A 13,941-nucleotide genomic window follows, 5' to 3' on the forward strand; every position below is an offset into this window, starting at 1 on the left:
TAAATAAGTGGGAAAGGGAACTAGGTTCACAAAAAGATAAAGAAACAATAAATAAAATATTGAAAATAACACATTGTTCGGCAATAGACAATAAAACAGCCGAGATGAATTACAAACTTATTTCCCGATGGTATAATACCCCGGACAAGATATCCAAATACCAACAGGGAGGGACAGCCAAGTGTTGGCGGGGCTGCGGGATAACAGGAACTATGACACATATTTGGTGGGAGTGTGCCAAAATCAAGACATATTGGGAAAAGATCCTACAAATGATAAAGGAAATAACTCAAACAACTATGAAACTGGATCCCTGGATAGTACTCTTCCACGGTACAGAGGGAGGGGTTAAACAATATCAGGACACAATCATCCCGCATCTCTTAAATGCAGCGAAAAAACTGATTCCCAAAAAATGGCAGGAGGTCGAATGTCCAACAACATGGGAGTGGGTGGATGAGGTAGAGGAAATATTTAATCTGGAAAGCCTGAGTCTGAGAGAAGAAGAGGAAAGGGCAGTATTTATAAAAAAATGGAGCGGTTGGAAAGATTTTAAGCGAGAATGGAGTTATATCGCACAATTAAGACCATAAAGATTAGGTTAAGAGGGAATTTATCGGTGTAGGGACACTACTGACATGGGGGTAGGGGGGGCGGGGGGAGGTTGGAGTTAAAACTTATTAAATATATTTTAAAGAATATGAAATAAAAGTTATATAAATATTCTTTTTGATAATAAGAGAAATTAATAATTGAATAGTCACAATGATGTGAAGACTAATAATAAGAGACAGCGATGAACGTAAAGTTGATTTATAGTCTCTGGTGAAGACTCGCTGATGTGGCAAAAAAAAAAAAAAAAGAACTCTGTCAGAACTCCGTCAAAAGTCTGTCGGACCTAGTCCCTCGAAAAGTCCGGTCGTGTGTATGCGGCATTAATCAATATTCTCTTCTTGACATGTGGAGAGAACAAAACCCAGTTGAACGACAATATACCCATGTGGTTTCCGCATGGCGCTGGTCGGACGTGTCTAAGCAGAGCTTCGTCCCAGCCTAGGCTTAAATATCTCTGGCAATACCTGCAAAAGCCGCTTAATCCCGAACGAACATGGGCAAAAGGACAGGGAGAGGACCAGTGATCTCAATCCCCTTCTCTGGCTCCATTAAGAGATTTTTAACCATGGAGACGCACAGTCCCGGCGTGCGGCCTTCACAGGCCAGAGCCTCGAGGTCCTGTGGATCTCACTCATTGTCACCGCGAGAGAGCTCTCCTGCATCCTCCTACTGATCAGAGCTCATGGAGGACCCTGGCTCCTCCAATGGCTCTGAGATGTCATTGCTGGTAAGCGGACTAAAAAGGGAGATGGCTGGAATGTTCCGAAGCCTTGAGAAATCACTCAAGAAGGACATAACAGCAGTGCGCTCTGATATGTCACACCTACTAGAGAGAGTAGAGGAAACTGAGAGGACAACTCACAAGCAGCCACCATTAAGGAGCTGCAGATTGCTGTAAAAAAACTTGCACTAAATTAGAGGATTTAGAAAACAGGAACCGCAGGAACAATCTGCGCATTCGTAGATTGCCTGAAGCAACTAAAGACTGATCTTGAACCCACAATTCGTGGCATCCTAAACACTATTTTAGGAAGATCAGTCACTGACTCCCTACGCTTTGACCAAGTCCACAGAGCATTATGCCCACGCAACTGAGCTACAGACCTGCCCATGGAAGTGGTCTGTCGCCTACATTACTTTGAGGAAAAGAATGCCATCATGCTCAAACTACGTGGTAGTCCAAGCATTGATTTTGACGGTGCCACCCTCAATATATTTTCAGATCTCTCCAAAGAGACACTTGAGTGTCACAGAGCCCTCAAACCACTTCTGAATCAATTGAGAGGGGATGAAGCCACATACATATGGGGCTTCCCTGCCTGCCTCATTGCTACCAAAGATGGCAGCTCCTCCACCTTGAGATTCCCAGAAGATCTCCCAGCCTTCTTTCGTGAAATTGAAATTCCTCCGGTCGATCTCCCTGGATGGCACGACATGCTACCAGATTTTTCTATTCCACTGGATCCTGCATGGAAAAGCACACCTCTTAAAAAGAAGCTACCAATACCCCGGACTCCTCTCAAAAAAATGGGTGAGATCTCCCGCATTACTCATTTAACATACATGCTCTGCATTTAGGGAAAGGCAGTAACTTTGTTGAATGTTTTATTACTGTGTTATTTCCGACACAATGATGCCAAGGCTTAAATGTAGCGGTCCCACTACCCATAGACTGCAGACACCCATTTATGTCCTCATTCTATGTACAGACTTTATCTTCTTTTTAGTTATCTGCATAGTTTATCCAATGCCAGAGGTTTATATGTTTATGTTTTAATTGGGTTATTTTTAGGCCAGACCTGGACGAGTTCTCCAGGCTCCCCAACCATGAGTGGTATATACTCATATAACAAAACCAACGTCCCCCCCTTCTCCTTTTGGGGTTGGTGGAGGTGAATGTCCCCTGTGATTCTACTGATGACCTCCTTTATGGGGTCACCTTGGTTGCTCACTCCCGCAGACCCCCATGGGAACACTGCGATATTTTGTGTGACTCCAAAATGTTTCCCAATGATCTGAATGCCTTACTTTCAGTGTCTTACATACATGTGTCCACTTCTCCTCCCTTACTTTCCTCTTCCTTTTTCCCCCTCTTTTCTGTCTTCTCTTAACTTTTGCTGGTACAGATGGCACCACAAGCTAGAGACGCACATTCCAATCTCCCAATGGCTACTTTAAACATCATCTCCTACAATGGTATGGGTTTAAACCATGCAACCAAATGACATGAAGTGTTAATAGAATTAAAACAAGCCTCCGGCTCCATTGAGTTTCTCCAAGAAACGCACATTACGCATACTACTCCGGTTAGGATTTCCTCTCCTCATTTCCCAAAATGGTATTACAGTCTTTCGGACACAAATAAAGCCAAAGGTGCAGCCATTGGGTTCAGTGGAAATGTGTCCTTTCAGCTTGAGGAGATGATGTCGGATACCCATGGTAGGTTTTTGTTCTTGAGGGTTTCTATAGGCAACACCTAGTGCACACTAGCAAATATTTACTGTCCGAATCATAACCAACTATCTTTTATGCCTGAAGTCCTGTCCAAACTGGTAACTTTCACAAAGGGAATCACTATCTTAGCAGGTGATATTAACATGCCACTAGACCCTATTTTAGACATGTCTCAGGGTCGCTCCAACATACCATATAAACGCTTAGCATTTATTAAGAAAAGACTACATGAACTTCAGCTAATAGATGCTTGGCGTACACTCCACCCCAAAGATAAGGACCACTCACTCCCTATACTCTAAAACACATCACTCTTATTCTAGGATTGATAACATCTTCCTCGACCCCTTCCACTTACCCCTCTTGAAATCAGCATCAATAGGTACGGCCTCATTGTCTGACCATGCCCCAGATTCTATCCGGATAACTATCCCCTCTCTACTCAAACGCTCCACCAATTGGAAGCTCAACGACTCCCTCCTGTCTAACCAGGAAGACGGATCCACTTTGGCCATCACCAGGAAACAATATTTTGCAGAGAATGGGTCAACAAACACAACTCCCTCTCTGCTTTGGGAGGCCCATAAAGCCACAATGAGGAGTAAACTTATTGAGTTGGGTACTAGGAGGAAGAGAGAACTGAGTCAGCAACTTAATGACTTAACACTACAAATAGCAGACCTTGACAGACAACACAAACTATCCCTACATAAATCACATCCAGAAGCCCTAATGCAGAAAAGAGAAGAACTTAAAATATTACTAAACTCTCAAACTAAAAGACACTTTCAAATTCTCTCTCCCAAAAACTATATGAATGGGGTGACAAACCAGGCAAACAACTGGCACACTCCATTCAAGCGAAGAAATCGGCCTCTTTTATCTCTAAAGTCAAATTCTCCTTGGGAGAAATAGCCTACTCATCCCCTCAAATTGCCAAAGCGTTTCAGGAATATTACACTGACCTTTACAAAGTCAAAGGGGCCTTAGAAATGTTCACGTATCCTAAGCTACCTAAACTATCCCGCAAAACTCTCAAACAGTTGGCGTCTGACTTCACAATGGAAGAGTTTCAAGCAGCGCTAAAAAAATACTCCATCGGGTAAAGCACCTGGCCCAGACAGTTATACTGCAAATTATTATAAGACCTTTAGTGACATCCTACTACCCAGACTTACATCTTATGCTAACTCTATTTTCAAAACATAGATACCACCCAGAATCTCTGTCAGCCCATATCACTATTATCCCCAAACCTGGTAAGGACCCTACTCTTTGCGCCAGCTATCACCCCATATCCCTACTGAATCTAGACATCAAGCTTATCGCTAAAGTCATGGCCACCAGACTGTTACCTCTTCTTCCTAACTGGATCTCGGCTGATCAAACCGAATTGATCCCAACCAGAGAGGCCAGGAACAATTCTCTACGTACCCTTTCACTCATTCACCACGTCCGGAGTTGCACCCAGTCCACCCTTCTCTTATCTACTGATGCTGAAAAAGCTTTTGACAGGGTGGACTGGGACTTCCTTAAGATGATTCTCAGATATTTTGGCCTTGGCCCCAAAATGTTCTATCGCATTTCCTCCCTGTATTCCCAGATCCCCAAATCCGAATCAACGGTACACTGAGTGACACTTTAACACTACACAACGGAACTAGGCAAGGTTGCCCTCTATCCCCCTTATTGTTCGCTATTTCCCTTGACCCTTTCTAGCACATATCAGGCACAACAGTAGCATTCATGGAATTACAGTGGGCACAAGAATACACAAGTATGCAGCATATGTGGATGATATTCTTTTTTTCATTCAACAACCACATATCTCCCTACCGAATATTATGTCAGCCTTCCAAACTTTCCAAACATTTTCTAATTTCAAAATAAATTTATCCAAATCAGAAATTCTCAATATTAATATACCTAACTCTATCGCCATGTGATTAAAACCACAGTTCCCTTTCCAATGGAAATCAAACACTCTAAAATACCTGGGTATCCATCTCACACCCAATCTCCATTCTCTTTTTTTAGATGCAACTACATTCTTCTACTCAATAATATTAAGTCGGACTTAAGTCAATGGTCCTCCCTCCTACACTCCTGGGTAGGTAAAATAAATATCATTAAGATGATCATTCTCACTTCCGGTTCTGGCGCCGCATGTGCTAGCTGCGCCTTCTCACAGCTCCCGCTCCGGGCTCCCTAAATCGCCCTAAAAATTCGGCCTGAGTTGTCCCCCAGCCCAGGCATCACCACCGGTGGCTCCTCCTCACCATCCGGGCACAGATAGACCGATTCGTGGAGAAAACCGGCACCCGTTCGTACGCGGCCGTGGCAGCTTCGTCGGACAGGCCGCAAATCGAGGCCCCGGCTTCGGCCTACACTAACGCTGGAACGAACGCACAGGTGTCAGACATGGAGCTTAGTGGTGCTGCTGCTCTGGCTCTCCCTTCCTCACACTCCGCTCCTCCCCAGGGACAGAATCCTTCACTGGCTCAGCACCAGACCCCACCAGCGGTCACTCTTTCCTACAGTCCCACCGGGGATGAAGGCCACACGCATCGCATTGCACAGGCTGTGGTGGCTCTCCTTACCCCCATGATAGCAGCCTCTGTGGAGAAGGCAGTCAACGCTGGCATGCAACAGCTAAAAACACAACTTACTGAACACACTACCAGACTTAATGAACTGGAGCACCATGTATCAGAGGTAGAAGATGAACTCTACCAAGCTCAGGCCCCAGAACAATCCCAAGATAAAACCAACCAATTCATCCTCCAAAAATTAGAAGACCTGGAAAATAGGTCCAGACGGAGCAGCCTGCGTTTTGTCGGTGTCCCTGAGTCGCTCCCTGCATCTGCCCTAACTGAGTTTTGCTCCAAACGCATTCCAGAAGCCATGGGCCTACCAGGCCCTTTTACGGTTGAACGTGCTCACCGTATGGGATCCTTCAATGCCGAACGGAAGTCCCCTCGACCCATCATTGCGAAATACCTCAACTATGCTGACAAGTCGCTCCTTCTCCAGAAATTCAGGCAGTCCCCTGACCTCTACATTGATGGGGTTAAAATACTCCTTTTTGCCGACTACTCTATCGACATCTCAAAGAAGAGGAAAGCCTTCCAACTGATCTGCTCCGAGTTATTCAAGCAGCAAATAAAGTTCACTCTGGCCTTCCCGGCTACCTTACCGATAAAGTCGCCTAAAGGAGACCAACTTTCTTTTCAGGACCCGTCGGAAGCGGAATCCTACCTTCACTCGCTTAGACTGGACCTGCACCCCCACACACCTTCCAAATCTGGAACCAAACTCCGCTCTCTGGATCAACGCAGCCCGCGCAAAGATTCTCCTAAACGTTTCAGGCCTTCAGCTCCTGATCATCGTAACCGTAACACCCTACGCTGATATCCCTTGGCTCGCCCATCGGACTTCTACCTCTCTACCTCAGGTCGTATGACTTGATTTTTCCTGTGTTTTCCCTTTATTTTCTTCTTCCAGAGTAGCTGGAATGTCTCAACCTGAATTAGCGGCCCTCCTGCTACAGCCGAGAACTGACTTTTAGCTTTCGGCTCCCTGGTGGACTAATGGGGTCTGATTTGCCCCCCGGGGATAGTAGCCACCATATTTTATTTCATTTGTACATGTTGTTAGAGCTTTTTTGTTTCTCAGTTATCTCTCTTGTTATGATATGCCGTACAGGTATTACTGTGGTCTAGGTTAGACATATGCCTTGTCTTTTCCCCAGGGGTCCACTGTGCACTGTTTCCGGCCATCTCCTATCATGGAGGACTCGGTCCAGACTGCCCTTATGTCCTCCCAGTGGCTTTCGGGAACTCGGGCTCTGCTGATATCCCTTTTTACACAGGGTCCCATGTGGGGAGCCGCCTCGCACAGTGTTCTCATGTGGAAAAAAGTGAAGCTTTCACTAATAGATGTTGTAATTTGTATAATGTTCCTTCCTATCCTGACCTCTTTGTTCTTCTTCTCCCTGTCCCCCTCCCTACCCTGCCCCTCCCCAGGTGCCCTTTACCTGTGGGCTGGTTGCCTCTGTATTAAATTAGCCCCAACTCTCATTGCATCGTATGCTTTCCAATTGATGAAACAAGGCTCACATGGCCTCTCTGATTATTCCATTCGAACTGTGATCTCTTAGGCCGTGTACACACGGGCGGATTGTCTGTCCAACTTAGTCCGCTGAACAGTGTTTCAGCGGACAATCCGCTCGTGTGTGGGCTTCAGCGGACTTTTTCAGCGGACAATCTGACGAACAAAGTCTTACGGAATTTCCGTAAGACAGTCCGTTCAAACTTGGTTTTGTCCGTCCAAACTTGGTTTCAGCGGACAGTCCGCTCGTGTGTAGGCAAGTTGGACGGACTAAGTATGGCGCATGCTCAGAAAGGGTTTACATGGCCGAAGGTTGCATTGCAGTGTATAGGACATCGTTTTTCTAGTCCCGTCGTACGTGCTGTACACGTCATCACGCACACTTTCAGCGGACTGTCTGCTCATCGTGTGTGGTCAAGTCCGTTCATGCAAATTTTGAACGGACTGTCTGTCGGATTGTCTGCCGAACTTAGTTGGGCAGACAATCCGCCCGTGTGTACGCGGCCTTAGGGTAGTTTCCTGGAATGTGAAGGGTCTCCATTCTCCTCATAAGAGAATGAAGATCCTTCGTCACCTTAAACAGTTAAAGACTGACATAGCCTTACTACAAGAAACCCACCTCCCAGCTTCTGATTTCCATCGTATGCAGAAACTGTGGGTGGGCTCAGTATTGGGCTCAGAATCAGTTGGACACAAAGCGGGTGTTCTCCTCCTGATTTATAGGAACCTCCCTTGTTCCGTCATCTCCACTCACACAGACGACCAAGGGCGGTTTCTTTCGACGCGAGTAAAAATAGGGTCAAAGGAACTTTTGATCTCCAATATATATGCCCCCAACAGTCCCTCTAAAGCCTTCTACTGTCAGTTATCCACTTGGCTCCTTGATGCCTCACATGTTCCTCATTTAATCGGAGGGGATTTTAATGATATCATGGACCCAGTGGTCGACAGATCCACCCCGAGAACCCCCTCATGTAATCCTTCTCAAGCCGCCCCCTCCCCTTTGGCCTCCACTATAGACTCACTACACCTCACAGACATCTGGCGACTATCCCATCCGATAGATAGGGAATTTACTTTCTACTCTAACCCCTACAAAGTCCTGACCAGGATAGACAATTTTTTTGGCTCCAATAATCTTCTTCCCCTGATTTCTGACTCGGAGGTGGGGGACATAGCTATTTCCGATCATGCCCCCATAACTCTCACTTTGGACTGTCTAGATCTCCCGCCTCATCCCAACATTTGGCGCTTCCCCTCATTCCTGCATGGCAACACCGACTTTAAGGTCTATATGGAGCATTCCTGGGAGGAGTTCTCCCTGGCCAACTCCCTCCATCTGGGTGACCCAAACCTCATTTGGGATGCTGGCAAAGCATTCCTGAGGGGTCGTATCATTTCTTATGCCTCTACTTTTAAACGCCATGCCATGGTCAAGTTTAAATCAGCTAGTACTCGACTGCATAAAGCTCAAATCTCCCTTAACACCTCTACCTCCTCTGCGGACAGAGATGAATGGGCCGCCACCAAATCCTCCTTTGACTCTTGGGCCTCTACCCTTGAGCTTACTAAAAAAGCACACTTTGACGCCACCCTACACAATTTTGGCAACAAGTCCAGAAAGCTCCTCTCCAGGCTATGCAAAGGCCCCACCTGGCCAACTCACATTACCTCCCTTCGGGACAAGTCGGGGACCATCCACTCCACCCCCCCTGCTATTAATAAGACCATGTTGGAATTCTACTCAGCCCTCTATGGCCCAGACCCGATAGATGAGCCTACTGCCCGCTCTTTCCTTGACAAAGTCCACTTACCTCACATCTCCCCTGCCCAGCTAGAATCCTTGTACTCCCCCATTACCTTAGCCAAAATAGAACGCACCATCAAAAGCCTTCGCCCTTCCAAAGCCCCTGGCCCTGATGGGTTTAACGGCGAGTTCTACAAAACTCTCCTTAATATTACTGTACCCATACTGCACTCAGTTTTCTCTGGCATATGGTCGGGAGGTCCATACTTGCCTATGTGTAACCAAGCTATTATCAAACTTCTTACCAATAAAGGAAAGGACCCCTTGGAACCAGGTTCCTACAGGCCCGTCTCATTGCTTAACCTGGATGTTAAAATCCTATCGAAAATCGCGGCCTCCAGGTTGGCGGACATCCTCCCTGACCTCATACACCCTGCCCAATCCTGTTTTGTTAAAGGGCGCACGCCCACTTTGAATATACGTAAGGTGCTCTTGGCCCTTGAACAGGCTAAAGGAGACTCAAAGAGAGATTACGCCATCATTACCCTAGATGCAGAAAAAGCTTTTGATAATGTCAGCTTTGACTGGCTCTCACTGTCCCTCACCAAAATGGGTTTCTCGGGTCCCTTCTGTCATCTCATTAATTCCATGTATTCGGCCCCCTCAGCCAGGGTGGTGGCAGCGGGACTCCTCTCTGAGGAATTTCGCCTCCACAAGGGTACTAGGCAAGGCTGCCCTCTGTCCCCCTTACTATTTAATATCGCCCTGGAACCCCTCTCCAGATATCTCTCCCAGGTCGCTCCCCTGCGAGGCATCTCTGTTGGATCTTTTGAGCTCCGTACATCTCTCTTCACAAACGACATCCTCATTTTCACCTTAAGTCCTGTTGCCGACATTTTACACATTAGAAATATCTTTGACACCTTCAGGGTATGCTCAGGTCTCCGCATCAACTATGCCAAGAGCGAAATCCTTCCTATTGGTACTCAACCCCCACCCCCTTGGACGCACCAATCCCTATTCCAGGTGGCTCTGACACATATTACTTACTTGGGAATAAAGATAGGGAAATTGCCCTCCTCCCTTTTCCATCTCAACTTCCCCCCTCTTTTTACTAAACTTAATCAGGAGTTGTCTAACTGGACGGATCTCCCCCTGTCGCTCCTGGGAAGGTGCCACCTTTTCAAAATGATTAGCTTCGCCAGACCGTTATACCCTCTGCAAACTATTCCTTTATTGCTTAAACATAAAGATGTTTCGGCCCTTAACTTGCAAATCTCCAAATTCTTATGGCATGGCAAAAAGCCCCGTATAGCATTCAAGAAACTGCACCTTCCTAGGAGTGAAGGGGGTATTAGTTTACCTCATATTAGAATGTATAACCTTGCTTGTTTGCTTAGGACTAGTCTTGATTGGATTGCCCAACAATCACGTCACTCGAACTTTACTCTGGAATCTGCTATGGCTCACCCTTATTCTTTAGTAGCCCTCCTCCATTGCAAGTGGAAAGCTGTCCCTCCCCCGCTTCAACACAACCTTCTGCTGCGGGACACGGCACTGGCCTGGAAAAATTCTCAAACTCCCAGCTTTTATTTCGTGTCACTTGCCGATTCAAGGGAACCCAGCCTTCCTCCCTGGTCTCCACTACAAATCCTACGAATTATGGGAGCAACATGGACTCTCCAAATTTTCCACACTATGTAATCCCTCATCTGGAAAACCGCTGCCCTTCTCATCCGTGGCATCTCTGTTATCCTTACCTGCCTCTCATGCTTTCTACTACAAACAATGCATCAGCTTCCTCTCCAGCACATGTAAAGCGGAATCTCTGAGATTCAAACCTAGCTTCCTGGACCGTCTGCTTCAATCTGGACAGTACTACATCTCGGATATATACAAACCTCTCTTATGGGACTTCTCTCCACCGCTCTTGTCTTCGTCTGTTGCCAACTGGCGCAAAGAGTTCTCGGATCCGGGCATAATCGAGAAACTCCTACATGGCCTCCGGGAGGTCCTCCGCCTCACACCTAATGAAACCTGGAGAGAAACCCAGCTAAAAATAGGAACCCTCTGCCCACTATGCTCAGCTTCTAGACCCTCTCTATCCCACCGATTTTGGTCATGTTCCTTCATCTCCTCTTTCTGGGATCAGGTTATAGCCTTCATTTTGGAGATCACCCTATTGAAACTGCCCAAGGACCCCCTCCTACTTATCTTTGGCTACTGGGACCCTATTCTGCTGCCCTGGTCTCTATTCTCAAAGGCCTCTACCCATACAAGATCGGCCGTCCATCCTTCCTCCAGAGATTGGATCCTGATTTGCCTACTCATAGCTAGACGTCTTATCCCCAGGAACTGGATCTCTCCTCAATGCCCAACTGTCTCCCAGTTCAAGCATGAATCTCTTACCCTCCTGTATATAGAACGTCTCCTTACGGACTTTATAGATCCCAAATCCAGATCCCGTTTTTTTCTTCGATGGCAAGCTTTTATTTCTTCACGCCCTCTCTTCAGACGACCAACGAGCTTTACCTACTCTTTCCTTCTCCTTTGATGAGCCGATCTCTGAAAAATAGCAGCCACCCATATTTCCCTCTGCCCATTGCTGTCTCTGGTAGTCATTTCAACACCCATTGCATATCTTCGGGACTACTTCATCAGGACTTTTTTTCGTTTGGCAACCCCCCCCCCCCCCCCGCCTTCCCTGTTATCCCCAGTTGTAACCTCTTCCATCATGTCAATCATTTCCCGCTTCGAAGTGGTTAGTACACAGATCCATCCAGTTTTCTATGTATTATTTATTTGACTAGTTACGGTATTCTAGTATTGATTATGTTTTCACAAGAAAACTACTTTAGTCTCACTAAATGAGCCTTCTTGTGCTGCTCAAGCTGTTTATCCTCCTATGTGGTTAACTTCTCTGGCTTGTACACCTGTCACGATAATTGTCCTTACGTGCTCTGCTCAGATGATACCCTTTGTGCTTTTCTCTGTTTCATTTACTTCACTGATGTACTACCCGGAAAAAGACTGATGGAAACCTGTATAAATGTCTTTTGTTTAATTTCTCAATAAAAACACGTTGAAAAAAAAAAAAAGATGAACATTCTTCCCCGAGTGCTCTTTATCTTTCAAATGGGTGTGCGTATAGGGTTCTTCTCCATCTTAAAAACCATGGTATTCCGCTTCATTTTTGGAAGGGCAGACACCCTAGGATTTCCCAAACGACCCTTTTCCGTTCCAAAAGTATGGGTGGTCTTGCCCTCCCAAACTTTAAGGTGTACTATCAATCCATTACGATCTCTAGGATAGCCGATTGGAAGTATGCGAGTAATACTAATCTATGGGTTCAACTGGAATGGGATCTGAGCGATTCCGACCATTCTATTATACCATGGATCCCCCACTCCTCCAGAGTAGGGATGAGCTTCGAGTTCGAGTCAAACTCATGTTCGACTCGAACATTGCCTGTTCGCCTGTTCAGCGAACAGTGAACAATTTGGGGTGTTCGCGGCAAATTCGAAAAGCCGGAACACCCTATACAAGTCTATGGGAGAAATCTAAAGTGCTAATTTTAATGGCTAATATGCAAGTTACTGTCCTGAAAAGTGTTTGGGGACCTGGGTCCTGCCCCAGGGGACATGTATCAATGCAAAAAAAAGTTTTAAAAACGTTTTTTCGGGAGCAGTGATTTTAATAATGCTTAAAGTGAAACAATAAAAGTGTAATATTCCTTTAAATTTCGTACCTGGGAGCCCCCCGCCCACAGACCCCTACAATCACCGGCCAGGGCTGTGGGGATGAGGCCCTTGTCCTCATCAACATGGGGATATGGTGCTTGGGGGGGACCCCAAAGCATCCTCCCAATATTAAGGGCATGTGGCCTGGTAGGGTTCGGGGGGAGTGCTCTCTCGTCCTCCCCTCTGCGTGCTCGGATAAAGGGTCTGGTATGGATTTTTAGGGGGAACCCCACGTCATTTTTTTTTAAATTTGACCTGAAGGGCCTGGTAATTGAATTTGGGGGAACCCAACGCTTTTTTTTTTATCAATGACCTTCAATGAGTGATCTCTGTTTTACGGGAGCCAACAATTCATTATAGCCGCGAGTGATTTTAAATGACTTTTTTTCCTGCAGAAATGACACTTTGTGCAGGAACAGTTCTAAGCACGGGAAACATGCACCCCTTTACAGGCATACTATAGACACCCCCCAGGTACGAAATTTAAAGGAATATTACACTTTTATTGTTTCACTTTAAGCATTATTATAATCACCATTCCCTTTTTTTTGCATTGATACATGTCCCCTGGGGCAGGACCAAGGTGCCCAAACACTTTTTAGGACAGTAACTTGCATATTAGCCTTAAAATTATCACTTTAGATTTTGAACGTTCGAGTCCCATAGACTTTAATAGGGTTCTAAAGTTCACACGAAGTTTAAATATGTTCGCAGGTTCTGGTGTGAACCGAACCGGGGGTGTTCGGCTCATCCTTTCTCCAGAGCCCTCTTACCCAATACCTCACCACTAACTACCTCCACGCTTGCAATGAGGGACTCTATGCATAGAAAATTCTCTTAGTGGTACAACTCCCCTCTACTACCGATTCTGACTTCTTTCTTCCTGGCCATATGGACATTGGACAGTGGCTTTAAATCCTGGTCAATTGAAGGCCCTCTTCTCCTCCACCATCTCATTCAATCGAACAACCTCAGAACTCTATCCAATATACTGGATTCCAAATAGATCACCTTCATGGACAAATAGAGATACAAACAAATACAGCAATTCGTCTGCTCCCTCCCTCTCCCAATACGGAATATACAGGAGCTTACGCCGATCGAATATATGTTCTTGCATAAGTATCCACCCCTTAATTGTATTTCACAATTCTACAAAGCCATTATACAACTACATAACCCTTCCTATCCAGAATTCCTCAACAAATGGGAGTCCGACTTACAATCTAATATCAATTATGACCAGAGAGACAAAATCCTACAGCTGGCTTATGT

The sequence above is a fragment of the Lithobates pipiens genome, unplaced genomic scaffold (genome assembly GCF_037356315.1).
Source record: "Lithobates pipiens isolate NorthernLeopardFrog02 unplaced genomic scaffold, aLitPip1_a1.2 Scaffold_23, whole genome shotgun sequence".
Taxonomy (NCBI): Eukaryota; Metazoa; Chordata; class Amphibia; order Anura; family Ranidae; genus Lithobates; species Lithobates pipiens.